Raw genomic sequence first — 15,726 nt, forward strand, 5'->3', positions numbered from 1 at the left:
AACTGTCCTCCTACATCATGTATTTTTATACCTTAAAGAAGAAAATAGTTATACTCTTAGCTGCAAACATAAATAAATATAGTAGATTAAAATATCATAGAATACTTTTTATCAGTGAATATTACGAATACTAATTTTTGAGGAAGGCTCCTCCTTTACGCACATTAGATGAAAAACCTTGCAGTGTTTATGCCCCTCTTTTACTTGACAGAAAGTTGAAAGGTATACTTGTCAGTTGACATTTTATTTGTAATCCAGAGCTGTGGTGCCAGAAAATGGTTGTCACTGACCAAACAAAAAAATATTTTATTGCACTGAAAGTTTGGATGGGAGCTGGACAGGTTCACACTGGTAGCATCATTTGAGGACTTCTACCAGTGACAATACTTTGTAAAACCAAAATTTTCTAAGTGTTATGGGCTCACCAGCAGTATTCTAAATGATGGGGTTCAGTGTGTGTGTGTGTGTGTGTGTGTGTGTGTGTGTGTGTGTGTGTGTGTGTGTGTGTGTGTCTGTGCTAGCAGAGTGGTAGGCAGGAGTGAGCCAGATTAGAAGATATTAGACCCAGGCAATGGAAGATTGACTTTTGTGACATGCAATAGCTTCTGCAGGAAAGTGAAAAGTAGCAGCGAGGTATAGTTTGTCTAATCCCATTATACAGCTCTAGGTCTTGAATCAGACTTCTCATCTAGGGTAATTTCTCTCCTACTCTGAAGTTACCCATCAGGACAGACCCTAAGGGAGTGTGGAGATTCTCACAAGCCCATGGCTTGGTGCATTACAGGGGGGGGTTCACTGAGAAGGTTAGTGTGATTTCAACTGCAGAAAGGAAACTTCTGTCTCTTATTTGTGCCTACACACTTAACAGCAACACAAGACTACTTGGCTTTCTTGGAGACTGTGGCTGAGATCCTCAATAGGAGACTATCTAATGACTCTATATTTGGTGAGATTACATAATCTGAATGGGTAATGGTGGACAGACCTGGGGATGACTGATGGGGAGGAATGATTTAGCTGAACTAAATGGGGAGACCTAAGGGCGAGTGATGGGGTAGAATAATTTGGCTGAACTAAATGGAGAGACGTAAGGGTGAGTGATGGGGTAGAATGTTTTGGCTGAACTGAATGTGGAATCCAAAGGGTTAGTGATGGGGTAGAATGATTTGTCTAAACTAAATGGGGAGATCGAGGGGTGTCATATGATGGGGTAGAATGATTTGGGTGAACTGAATGGGGAGACCTAAGGGTGAGTGATGGGGTAGAATGATTTGGCTGAACTGAATGGGAAGACCTAAGGGTGAGTGATGGAGTAGAATGATTTGGCTTAACTGAATGGGGAGACCTAAGGATGAGTGATGGGGTAGAATGATTTGGCTGAACTGAATGGGGAGGCCTAAGGGTGAGTGATGGGGGTAGAATGTGTGACGACCCACCACTGGTCCAGTAATCAAGAAGCCTCAGTGCTCACCACTGGCACCTGTGGGGGATGTTCACTGGGAGGATAACAGGTATACACACACAGCATTTACAGATGTAACTATCTGCATCAAATGCAATTTCCCTTAAGAGCACACAGATACCACAGTCAGTCCAGGGCTGGTTTATCCCTGTTTCTACAATCCCCAATAAGACTCCCCACTGGCATAGCTATGGAGTTGAGATCTCAGCTGAGCAACCAGGCCAAGACCTCCAGCACCCTCTCTGTCCAACCAGTGCTTCATGTCCCTGCCCAAGTATCTGACACACACACACACTCTTTGATTTGGTTTGATTTAGACACACACACACACACACACACACACACACACACACACACACACACACACACACACACACACACACACACACACACACACATGCACACACACACCCACCTGGGAAAGGTTGGCACCGGTTTACTACCTATGCCCCCTTCTCACCAGACTATAAGGTAATTACCACGCTACTAGTCACTCCTTATCAGCTACTTTAGGGCCCTTAACAAAGGGTGCCCAATTTTACTGTGTAATATTAATACTAATACAAATGGTAGTTTGACCAAGAGCAAGGCTCTTAGGAGTAGCCCACACAGTGTCACCAAATAAATATTCAAGTACTCTCAAAACTTAAATATCTCTGTACAAATCAGCCACAATGAAAGGTTTAAATATATTTAATAATAAGTAATAAAAGAAAATATATTTAATAATAATAAATGAATAAGACAATAGTAAATATATATTCACAGTGACATCAGAGTTCAAAACAGCAGGAAATATTTAAAATAACATTGCATTACAGGCTCACACAAATAAAGAAAAACAAAATCTAAAGTAAGCTTTGCTATATTCCTGACTGTATCTAAGAGAGTTATACTCTTCCCTAATAATTTACTATTACAGCAAGGCAGATGATGTGGTGAATGGTTCTTGTTGTTGTTGTTAGGCCCAATATAGAAAGCAGAATGCTCTGTCTTATTAAGAGAGTTCTCAAAATAATATCTAAAATATTACTGCTGGGATAGCTTGCAGCATGACATCATTTCTGGTCATCTGACTTCTAGTTCTCATGGAAACCCTTATTGCTGGCAACTGGCAGTATTGAGCATCTACCCATAAAAATACACAGGCAAGGACTTTTGCTCAGATCTTTGGCAGGTGCTGGAGACATAAAACAATTGCATTCCTTCATGCTTCCAAAGTAGCAATTAGTTCACCCCAGAGACAATACAGAAAGCATCCTAATACAGACTTTATGTCTCTAGCTGCATTGAGCCCTGAGAGGTAGCATCTTTATGATGTAGCTTATAAAGTAATTTAATTTCAGATATTTTTCTAAAGTTTGTTTTGCTTGACTGAGGTTAACCCTCCAGTTTCATCTGTTAACATATACATTTAGACAGTTGCAATACTGCATGTGCACTTCTGTTCTCTTCCAGTAGGGCGCACTGTGGATGCATTTTAAGCACAAGCACTTTACAAATACCTTTTCAACAGAAACATCTGTACAGAGCAGTTTGGTATACACATGACATACAGTTCTAATACATTTGTAATACAAGCATCTTATATAAATTAGTTTGATATTCACAAATGACATATAATTATTTATGAAATTCAAGTTAGCAGTGCTGGTAGTACCACCGTTTGTCACAGAATGATTTGGCTGAACTGAATGGAGAGACCTAAGGATGAGTGATGAGGGAGAATGATTTTGTCAAACTGAACCAGAATAGTGAATTGTTATGGTGCTTCCTTATTAATCACAGACTATCTGTAACAAACACCATGTCTGAGCAAAAGGCTGATAAGTGTGCACTTGGCAGCAAGCACCTTTTATCAAAAGTTAGTGATCAAATCCATAGCCTCCAAAGGTGGCATATTCTTATACCAGAGTCAAGAGAGGTGCCAAGCTGTCATTTGGTGTTGAGTTGAATCTTATGGCTCAGGTGGTTGTTGAAATGACCTGGAAAACCCAAACTTGGAGTGAGAGTGTTCTAGAAACACATAGTAGATGGTTCTGTGTGAGATGGCTTCGGCTCACAACTGCAGAAGATCTTCCATATATCAAGGGAGGTCAGACAGATGGATTCTGAACAATCTTTATTTAAATTATAAGTAGGTGAAATGACAACAAGGAGCTGTGGCCAAAAGATGGTCAGTGCATGCCATTTTAGTACCTGCTGGTGCATGCCAGTTGTGCGAGAAGATGAATTAAAGAATGGAGCCTTCACTCCATTTTAGCATTGTAGTGAAGGGGGATCTTTGAATTTTACTGACATGACACCGAAGGCAGATTCTGAGGATCATAGGTTCATAGGTTCATAGGTGTTTACTAGGCTAACAACCACAAGGGGCTTTTTAAGCCTAGCCATGCATCCCAAATCTCTGACAAGTTCTGATACCCTTGATAAGTGTAAGCATGGGCATGGGGGATGAACCATTTACAGGTTACCTGTTTGCATTAGAGACATAGGTGCCAAACCAGGGATGCATTTTCATTTTTCCATCCCATTGTCCAAGTTGCAGTTGAATTGGGTTAGGGAGGAACTCTGCTTCACATGGATGGGGAGCCTGTTCCATTGACAGGGTAGTCTTGGGATACATACCTATCTCTCCAGCAGGTCCTATTTATATCACAAGCAAGGTTTAAGTCTTTAGAACGGGTAATTCTGCTACTGTTTATTTTGTGGATATACAGGATGTCCATCAGAGTGGGGTGTGATGCCTGTGCCCTGGCCCAGCAATAAAAGAGCCTAAATCCTCACCACTACACCAGTAAGGGGCATCTCATATAGGAGGAAAAGATAACAAATACACACAGTAAAGTGCAATTTCCCTTAAGAGCACAGTGAGGTCACAGTCAGTCCGGGGCTGATTGCTCCCTTGCTCTCCAGGTCCCCAATAAGACTCCCCATTGGCACATCCATAGGGTCCAGATCTCAGCCTAGTGGGCAAACTAAAACCTCCATCACCCTCTCTGTCCAACCAGTGCTTTGTGTCCCTGCCCAGGTAGCTGACACACATACGCACACACTTTGAGATAAGAGTTTATACAGCCTATTACGTTGAGTCCGTTCTCATTGTTTCCAGGTCCATCTTGTTTGTATCTTTACCAGTTTATACAACCAAACAGACACTCCTGGGGAAGGCTGGCACATGTTCTCCAGCTGTGCACATGTTCTGCCCAGTCTAAAAAGTACTACCACTTGCCACCACCCACTAATATTTATCAGCTACACAAAGGCCCTTAAAAGGGTGTCCAATTATTATTGTGCAATATTATTATCCAATTGGTAGTATAGCCCATGGCTAAAGCTATTGGAGTGGCTTTGTACAATTTTACCAAAGGTATGCAGGTACTCTAAAGAGCTGAAATTATCTCTACAAAAACAGCTGCAGTTGAAAGGGTTTACAAATATTTAATAACAAATAGTCAAAACACAAGACAATACTTTTTACTACACAGTGCTAGTCAAGAGTTCAAAGATCACAGAGAAATACTTAAAATAATTCAGTAATACAGTTCTGACATCACAGAAAAACACTTAGTCTAATCTTTCTAGTTTCTAGCTATTTCTAAGAGAAAACTAAAGTCTAAGATAAACTTACATATAGAGGAAAGGCAGAGTGCTGATGAGTTGGATGGTCAAGACAAAAATGCTTAATGCTCTCTGATTCTCTCTGTTTTTAAAATCACATTCCTGGTTCACATTACACCATTCTTCACACTTCTCTGGGTCCCCAGGCTAACAGAAACTACATTTACATTCTTAACATCTCCTTTTGTTATCTTGCAGCTGGTCAGAAGCAGAGCAATTAAAATACATTTGCATGCTTAAATCTAGCAATTTAACTCTTGGTTAAAACAATAGAAAGAATGTCTTCATCTAGACAGGCTGGAGCCAACTTTAAAGATCCAAGACAGTCATAAAATGCTTGACTTAGCTTTCTTACAGCAGAGTGCACTGTTGTTACATTGTTTTTGCAGTTCTACATATAACAGCATTTCTTTCCATTTAAGACAACAAGCCTGTGGTTTACATTAATATTTACAGATGACAGAATTATCTATAAAATTCAATCTGGCTAGGCTGGCAGCCTTCACATTTCTCCCCCATGGAGAACTCAAGCTAGTTTTTCAACTGACCCTTGAGAAACTCTGCTTGAGAGGGTTAGGTCTATCTGAGTATACCTTACCCTATTCCCTGTCTTGAGAACCCATCTGCACTGGCATTGCTAATCCCACTGAGGTGTTGCACTGACATATCATACTCTTGCAACCATATGCTCTATCTTAGCAACTTGGCATTTTGCTCTGTTTAACCATGTTAGGTGGTTGTGGTCTGTTATAACAGTGAATTTCCTTCCATACAGATAAGGCTGATGTTTCTGCAGTGCCCAAACTATGGCTAGACATTCCTTTTCTACAGCTGCATAGCATTCCTCCCTGAGTTGGAGCCTATGACTGAGATAAACTGCTGGGTGCTCTTCTCCCTCTGAAGAAATCTGGCTAAGTACAACCCCCACCCCATGGTTCAAAGCATCCACCTGCACAACAAATTATTTGCTGTAATCTGGACTGGCTAACACGGGGGGGGGGTCCTCCCAAAACTTCTTTAAGCTACTGGAATGCCTCCTCACATGCTGGGGTCCACACCACCTTATCTAGCCTGTTCTTCCTCATCAGATCTGTGAGGGGAGCAGCTATGCTACTATAACTGGGGACGAACTTTCTGTAGTACCCTGCTGTCCCTAAAAATGCCCTCACCTGCTTTTTAGTAACAGGTGCAGGCCATGCCTGAATGGCTTCCACTTTGGCAGGTTCTGGCCTTATCTTACCACTCCCCACTCTATGTTCTAGGTAGGAGACCTCTGCCATACCACCTGACACTTGCTCGGCTTAATGGTCAACCCTGCCCTCTGTAGTCTGCCAAGCACCTCCCTGACATGCTGAAGATGGTCTGGCCAGGAATAGCTCTAGAAGGCAATATCATCTATGTAAGCAAGGGCAAATCCTCCTGCTCCTGCTAGGATATGATCTACTAACCTCTGGAAAGTTTTGGGGCACTCTTCATCCCAAAGGGCATCTTTGTGAACTCATACAAGCCAAAAAGGAGTCACAAAGGCTGACTTCTCTTTAGCACTGGAAGTCAAGGGCACCTGCCAGTAACCCTTGAAAAGATCAATGGTTGTAAGATACTTAGCCCCACCCAGCTATTCTAGGGCCTCATCTGTCCTAGGCATGGGATAAGCATCCGACTCTGTGTGACTATTTAATTTCCTGTAGTCCACATGGAACCTGATGCTGTCATCCTTCTTTGGCACCAGCACCACTGGGGAGGCCAAGGGACTATTGGACTCTTGAATCACCCCTAGTTCCAACATCTCCTGTACATCTTCCCTCAGAGTCTGACTCTCACAGGCACTCTATTAGGGGCCTGTCTAATAGGCCTTTGGGGTCCTATATCCACCTGGTGCTGCATCAGGTGGGTGCACCCTAGTTTCCTAGTGAACATGTCCCCAAATTCCTGCAACACTGCTCAGATTTCTCAAACCTGGGTAGGGGATAGCTGCTGGGACATTGCTACACCTGTATGCCACATGGCCCCACTGGTTGCATTCAAAACATTTAACCCTAGCTCCTGGACATGTACCTGGACTAATGGCTTCCCCTGCTACTGGCAGATTCTGTTGGGGTATTCTGGGCTTCCCAACATGGGTTCCTTTAGAACCATGAGCAATATGGGGGCCCCTTTCCTGTGCAGGGCTGCCCCGCTTGCCAGGTATAGGTCTCCCTTCTTCCCCAACTCATCTGAAGTAGCACACTGTCTATCAGCTAACCAGATCCTCATGTTCTCAGGCAAAGTGCTAAGGGCTTGTTCCCTCACCAAAAGGCCTGCCAGCCCTTCAAATGTGGTGACCTGACATCCACTCACCCACCTATGGAAATAAGTGCCCAGTTCAGCAACATATTCACACACACTTTCATCTGCCTTGCGTCTATGCTCACAAAACGTTTTCCTATACATTTCAGGTGTTAGCTTAAACAATTCTAACAAGTGATTTTTAACAGCAGTATAATCAAAACATGCAACGTCAGACATTTTTGACAAAGCAGTTACAGATTTACCATGGAGTAAGGGGGTCAGGAACCATACCCAGAGCCTTTGGTCAACATTATACTGTTTGCATACCCTCTCAAACATATGAATGAAACTATCAACATTATCCCTCTCTTTAAACTGTGGAAGAAATTTACTGACCTTTTGTGCTTTTGGGGTCCAGTTACTCCCTTTCCCATTACCTATGTGACTCTGGTGAAGAGTCAGCATTTCCCTCTCATGCTTCCTCTGCTGCTCCTTTTCCTTGGCTTCCAGGCATAGCAGTTTCTCATTCCCCTCAGCCTGTAGAATCCTCAGTCTCTCAGCTGCTTTTGTCTCCCAATGCCTGGCCTCCAACACAAGTCTCTTTAGCTCCAGATGGATTTTTAAGTCCTCTGCAGAAAGGTTGAGCTGTCCATTCTCCAAGGGTATTATATCTCCACTGCCAGTCTGATTGTCCTCCTGGTTGCTGTTTTCTGATGCAGCTGTAACCAAGGCTGCAGTCAGGTCTGCCTTTGTTGGGTTTCCATGCACCAGTTCCCTAGCCTGGCACATCTCAGCCACCTGGCTCCTTGTCACCTTTCCATACTTCTCTGCTGACATGCTGCCTGTTCACCCTAACTAACTAAGCTAACAAAAGAAATAAAACAATTGTGATCTGAACTCTAAGTATTCACTGCGTGGCTGATTTAGAGTACAAAACACCTTAAAGCTCACTGTGCCCAAGCTACAGGAATTCACTCTACCCATACCACTACAAGCCAATTAGTATTTTCCAGCAATTAATATGTGATGTGGATATCCCACCACTGCCAAACAATTAATATGTGACATCCATGCCCTGGATCAAGGAGCCATCAAGGAGCCTCAATCCTCACCACTACACCAGTGAAGGACATCTCGTATAGGAGGAAAGGATAACAAATACACACAGTAAAGTGCAATTTCCCTTAAGAGCACACAGAGATCACAGTCAGTCTGGGGCTTGTTGTTCCCTTTCTCTTCAGATCCCCAATAAGACTCCCCACTGGCACAGCTATAGGGTCCAGATCTCAGCCTAGTAGGCAAGCTAAAACCTCCAGCACCCTCTCTGTCCAACCAGTGCTTTATGTCCCTGCCCAGGTAGCTGTCACACATACACACACACTTTGAGATAAGAGTTTATATAACCACACAGACACTCCCGGGGAAGGCTGTCACATGTTCTCCAGCTGTGCCCCTTTTCTACCCAGTCTAAAAGGTAGTACCACTTGCCACCACCCGCTAATATTTATCAGCTACTCAAAGGCCCTTAAAAGGGTGTCCAATTATTACTGTGCAGTATTATTATCCAATTGGTAGTATAGCCCACGGCTAAAGCTATTGGAGTGGCTTTGTACAATTTTACCAAAGGCATGCAGGTACTCTAAAGAGCTTAAATTATCTCTACAAAAACAGCCACAGTTGAAAGGGTTTAAAACTATTTAATAACAAATAGTCAAAACACAAGACAATACTTTTTACTACACAGTGCTAGTCAAGAGTTCAGAGATCACAGAGAAATACTTAAAATAATTCAGTAGTACAGTTCTGACATCACAGAAAAACAATAACCCCGGGATTCATGAAACTTGTGCCAGGTGCAGGTGTAGCATTGGCGATCTAACACCAAATATGGCTGCCGTGAGATTCAGGTATGAGCTGTTTCTACATGCACTACCTGCATACGCTATGCCCGCACAGCTCCCGGTGCCTGTATGCTAATCACCCCATGTACAGCAGTGTAGTATGCAAATGAAGGTATATAGTGATTCAGGAAGTGGTGCAGGCATAGTGTAAGCATGCAGAAATGTAAACCGAAAAAAACAGTTTACATTTTTGCAAACATAAAATCAGAGCCATGACAGTGGACCAAACACATGTATTATACTGTTAATATATGCCAATGGCTAAATATATAGCCATTGGCATAAAAAAAAAACATGTACAAAATATAAAAAAAAACATTTAATGTTATGCCCACACTAACACGAAGTTAAAGCACAGGGCATCGGTGCGCAAATGGGATCACAATGAAAATAGAATTATATGGAATAAAACTGCAATGTAACACTTTTCATGATTTCCCCATAATAGTCAGTGGCATACATGCTACACCACACCATGGCGCAAGGGTTGCTAAGAGGCTGTGACAGTGTTCTGAGCGGTAACTAGGAATTAGTAGGCAATGCCATGCAAATGAGAGGAGTAATAGTGAATCACAAATTCCCCGCCAGTGTAAAGATGTACCTCACAGCATAGCATTACAACACCGAGGTGTGCCCTGGAGATAAAGATGACATCAAGAGAGGGGTGTGCCACCTTTGCTGTAAGCACATTGGAGCATTACTAATCTGGTTTGCCTGTTGCTAAGCAAAGCTGCAGGATAGGGGTGTGTTGAAGTAGCCATAGCTTTGCTTAGCTGAGAACACACAAGGTAACTGAATGTGCATGTGAACGTGGATGAAAACACGCTGTAAACCCGGTAAACGGCTGTGCATGGTGCGCACCAAAGTGGAAACAGGAAGGATATGGGAAATAAATAAGGAAATGCTGCAGCATGGAACTTGGAGTACAAATGAGTAATTAACACCTAGGAACCCACAGTGGGCCATTGACAACAGCTAACAAGGCTGCTAGCAGCTACCTGCAGAACAGGAAAAGGGAGGTGCCGTACTGCAAAGAAAACAGTACTGTCACAGCAGAACAAAGCAAAATTGCAGTAGATCATCTATATAACACATTTTGTAACACATTCCTGGGTAGGGAAATTACAAAACATGAAAGCCGGCAGCTGGATGCATGCCTGACAATGGGAGGGGATTCGGGTTAAAAAGTGAATTAAAGGGCAATAAATGAATCATGGCAGGCAAGCATAATTAAACACCAAAGGCCCCACAATTGCAGTACTCACTGTAAAACCAATAATTAAGATACCCTGCAGCTGTAATTGCACATACACACCCAATGACATCAGCAGCATCCATAGCACAATAGTATAAAGTGTGAAAGCACCTCACACACACTTGTGTATTCCCATACACTCTGCACCATCAGTGTATACAGACAGGGAACTTTTAATATGTACATGTTAGGGGCTGCAATAACTTTGATTCACCAGCATGTGTTGGAGACTGAAAGTGGTGTGGAGGATGATGCTGACAACCTGCTCAGGCACCGGTGGAGGAGAAGAGTGTTCAGACCCAGAGTAACCTACCAGGGGCTAAATGATCTGGAGATAGTAGGGCATTACAGGGTGGAAAGGGACACCATACAGCAACTTGTTGAGCTGTGCCGGCCACACCTCAGAGCCAGAAATAACAGAGGGGAACCCATCCCAGTGGACATGAAGGTATGTGTAAGCTTGAGAATACTAGCCACAGGTACCTTTCAAAGGCCAACCGGGGATATCCTGGGGATCTCACAGGCATTAGCATCCAGGGTACTCAACCAGTTCCTGGATGCCATGTTACCACATGCCAATGAGCACATATACTTCCCCCAAACGCAGGAGGAGTTGGCCAGCAATATGCGTCTCTTCCACCATGTGGCAGAATATCCAGAGGTACTGGGTGCAATAGACTGCAAGCACATACACATCGAGTCACCACCCTGTGAGCAGGGTAGGTGATACATAAACCACAAGGGATACCCCTCCATCAACTGCCAGGTCATGTGCAATGCCCAGGGCTTTATCATGGATGTGTGCGCTGGCAGCCCTGGAAGCTATCACAACTCCCACATCTGGCATTTCTCACAGCTGTATCAGGAATTTGCCAGGGGGGACATCCCATATGGCCACCTGGTGGGGGATGCTGGCTATGTACTCGAACCATGGATGATGACTCCCATCAGAAATGCACACACATCCATGCAAGTATGCCATAATGAGGCACACGCACAAACCAGAATCATCACAGAGTGTGTGTTTGAGATGCTGAAATCACGGTTTCATTGCTTGGACATATCTGGTGGAGCCTTGCAGTACTCTCCAGGCACGTGTGCCCACATCTTCATAGTATGTGCCATGCTACACAATATGATCCTGTGGAAACAGCTGCAGCAGGGACAGAATGGTGAAGGCCCTCACAGCCCACCACCATTGCCAAGGGCCTCACAGGCACAGATGGACTCAGACCACGAACATCCTGAGCCAGCCCCTGTAGGCAGATGGAGGCATGCCCAGTATGCCCATGGCTTGGCAAAAAGGGAATGTATAGCACACACACTGACAGTGTAGGCACCTATGGACTGACACCCTTCTACACCTGCACACACAGTAAACATGGATGGCACACACACACGTCCACCTGTAAATTGTCATGTATAGGTGGTCTACTGTGTGCATCCTACATAGGAACAACAACTGCTATTGACACAAGGCAAGTCAACACCTGAACAGTAAATTAAGCTATCAGCATGTGCTGATACTGTATGTATAGGTTCATAGGTATATAGGTAGGTACTTGGCTAACTGCCTGAGGCCATTCATAAGCCTAGCCAAAATGTGTCAGCTGTTGCCACTCCATTGATTAACTAACTATCCATCTGTGGAGCAGAGCCAATTGTGGGATCCCTGGGGTGTATCCACTGTTCCCCATCCACTCTGTAAGGTTTATCTGGAGTGTTAGTGAGGGGCTCCATATAATGTAATCAGGGATGTAGTCTCAAAGCATGGGGAGTACCTGTGACAGGGATCTGTCACTCCAGCATCTTCCAGTTATGGTTGTGGCAAGGTGTAGCTCATTACAGTGTGTGGCTCACTGTGACATGGATTCCCATAGGTGGAGCATATCTATTAAGCCTGACTTGGACATGGCTTTGTTGGCCAGCAAAGATTATTTCTGAGTAAACGAGACGCCACTGAGTAATGCAAGAGTTTATTCAGTCTGGCAGCATAGAACACATGTCTGAGGCTGGTAATCCTCTTGGCAAGGTACGTTTGTGGACCCTGCAGCTGTTGGATGTGTCTTCTGAGGTACATCCCAAATGGGTTATCATACTCGATGAAGGGATTGATGAGTGATGAGTAAAGGGGCACAATAACCTCAGTATGTCTAGATGCGAACCCTTAAGTAATCAGATGGCCTAGATAGGAGGATGTCCTAACTACTTTGGAGATATGATTGTCAAAGGAGAGATCACTATCTAATGTAATCCCCACATACCCATTACCTTGTCTCTATTAAAGTGGCTGCCACTCATGTGTTAATATGTGGGTGTTTAGTTTTCCCTAAATGGAATGACCATGCAGTTTGTGACCTTTAGCTGGAGTCCATGACTTTGACACCCTGTGTTGGTGTTTGCGAGGCCCCTTGAAGGATGTCTGTGACAGCTGGACTGTCAATTATGGCTCCCAGTTTGCAGTAATTGCCAAACACGGTCTGCTGCAGTCCACCTGTGCCTGCCTGTACCTCTGAGAAGTATATGGCAAACAGTAGGGGTCCCAGGACTGAGTCCTGTGGGACACCAGTTGTAACTGGTTAAGAGTTGGACCTGGAGGCTGCTAGGCTTAGCATGTGGGTTCTGTGTGTAAGCCTGTTGGCAACCCAACCTGTGATGTATGGGTGTATGTACTGGCTAGTGAGTTTATAAATAATACCTGAGTGGGGAAAGATGTCAAAATCCTTGGCGAGGTCCAGGTAGTATGTGTGAACTACCACACCCCTCACCCAAAGTCTAGGTGACTGTAAGATGTCAAACAGATTCAGTAGGCATGATCTGCACTCAGTCAAGCTGACCTGGGTTGGGTCGAGTGTCTGGAGGTTCCCAATGTCTCTGTTAATGAGTTCCATGATGATGCGCTCCATAGCCTTGCAGACCAGGCTAGTCAGACTTATAGGGCAATAGTTCCCGGGGTCCGTTGTGGTGCCACCTTTGTGGAGTGGGATAACTGTTGCTGTGCGCCACTCTGTAGGTATGTAGCCTATAGAGAGGCTGCATTTGAACAGTGTGTTTAGGTGAGGGGTTAGTTCATTTGGAGCTCTTGTAAGACACAGCCTGGGACACTGTCTGGTCCCATTGAGGCTGTGTTTTTGGCTTTGGATAGGGCTGTTTTAACCTGTGTGTCGGTGATTGCCAGCGCCGTACATTCTTCTGGTATGGTTATGGGCCATTTAGGGGGTGAGAGGGGTGTGAAGTTTGCACTGAACCTGTCTGCCTAAATGTTGGCAATATCAGTCAATTCAGTGTATTTTGTGCCAGTCTGCACCAACTCAGAGCAGATCTGAGAGTTCCCACTTAGGTTCCTTACATAGCTAAAGAACGCTTTGTGGTTATCTGTAGGGTCCTTGGAAATTTGTCTTTTGAAGCTAGCCTTGGATGATTTCATGAGGGATTGTAGTTTCTTGCTGATACTGATCATGGATGTCTGTCCTTCTAGGGATTTCACTCTTATCTGTATTAGTTTCCTCCTTCTATTGTAGAGCTTGTTTATGGCAGGGGTCCACCAGACCGGTTTCCTTTTCTTGGAGGAGTGAGTCTAGGTTTGACTTGGGATAGCATGATCCATGCATTCCTGCAGATGATCATAGAGTGCTTTTGTATAGGTTTCAGCATCTTGGACAGCATTGTCCATTGGTGTGGGGGCCGTGAACCTTTCTACCTCGGTCTTAAGCAACGTGATCTGCTTTGGAAAAGATTTTCATGGTGGTTTCCTTGGTTGGGGTTGTGGGCGGAATGTGAATATCCAGAGTGATTAGTCTATGGTCTGATCTAACTAGTGAGGGGTTGACGTCAGGTGTGGAACACCGGTCGCCCATGTTGGTGATGACCAGGTACAATATGTTGTTCCCTTTGGTGGGGGGTGTTGACCAGTTGATCCAGGGTGTTTGAGTTTATAAATTCTAGGACGTGCTGGACAAGGGAGTTAGTACTTGAGTAGTTCTCCCAGTTAATGTTTGCGTAGTTGAAATCACCCAGTATTAGGGTGTTTGGTAGGACGTGCATATTTCCCAGTGTCCCCAGAAATGCGGAATGTGGGTCGTAGGTCATGGTAGGTGATCTGTAGCAAGCTACAATGTGGATTGCAGTTTTGCCCATTGTCAGTTGCACTTGGATGATCTCTGATGCATCGTGCTGTGCCACTAACCTGGAGGTGTGAGTATCCTTGATGAATATGGATACACCCCCACCTTTTGTGTTCCGGTCCGGGTTCTGTGGCCGAAAGGTGTGGTATGAGTTATAGCCTGGTAGTGCTGGGCTGCTCTCTGGAGCCTTAAACCAGGTCTCTGTTACTGCACAGATATTGATGTTCTCCATACTGAGGAGTGCCTCGAGTGTGTGCAGTTTGAGGTTTAGACTTCTGGCCTTGAGTAGCAATGCCCTCAATTTCTGGTTACTTGTGCTATTTACGGTGGTGGGTTTGTCTTTTGAGCCTTGCCCAAATGTCCACCTTGCCTAATATCCACCTCTCTAGTATTGTTTGCAAGCAATGACAGCTGTGCACGTGTACATGTTCTGCAAATGTGTACTGACCCTTGTTACAGGGCTGTGCCAAATGGCTATGTGCATACCTACATAGACTGTATATTGACAGTAGAGACATGCTGGTTGAATGTTTAGATCTGTGTAGCCTAACCTCTCATTGCCAGACTAACAGCTGCTTGGAAATATGTTGACAGTACTGGTAATAAAACAGGGTGCATATTATCTTTAACCCCAGTCTGACATCTGCAGTAGGAGTGCAAGATGTAGGAAACTGCTGCCCACGTGTAATAGCTGCTTCATAGGTGATGGCGTACACTATCTGATTATATCCTGATCATGTCGATAGTGGCAGCAGAGTCTATTGATATTTGACTCTGTGTGGGGAGTGGGTGTCTGTGTCTAACAGAGCTCATGGTTCTGCTGAGTATGTGAGTATATACCCAGACAAAGATACAGCCCTGTTCACACTTGCATCATCTGTAATCAACTATCAAGATATGATGTGGCCCTCACAGGGGATTGCTACTAAAGGAAGCTACCATGTTCCTGTAATAGCTAGTGTTGCCATGTCCATAACACAAATATTTACATGTGAGCATCACTGTCTAAAACATCTTCATAAGCAGTAAGTAAACTAAATACAGTACGTGGTACTTGTAGTACTGAATCTTCATACAGGCATGTCCTCTAGCCAG

This window comes from Protopterus annectens, chromosome 3.part1 (genome assembly GCF_019279795.1).
Source record: "Protopterus annectens isolate FY-2018-M chromosome 3.part1, PAN1.0, whole genome shotgun sequence".
NCBI classification, from domain to species: Eukaryota; Metazoa; Chordata; order Ceratodontiformes; family Protopteridae; genus Protopterus; species Protopterus annectens.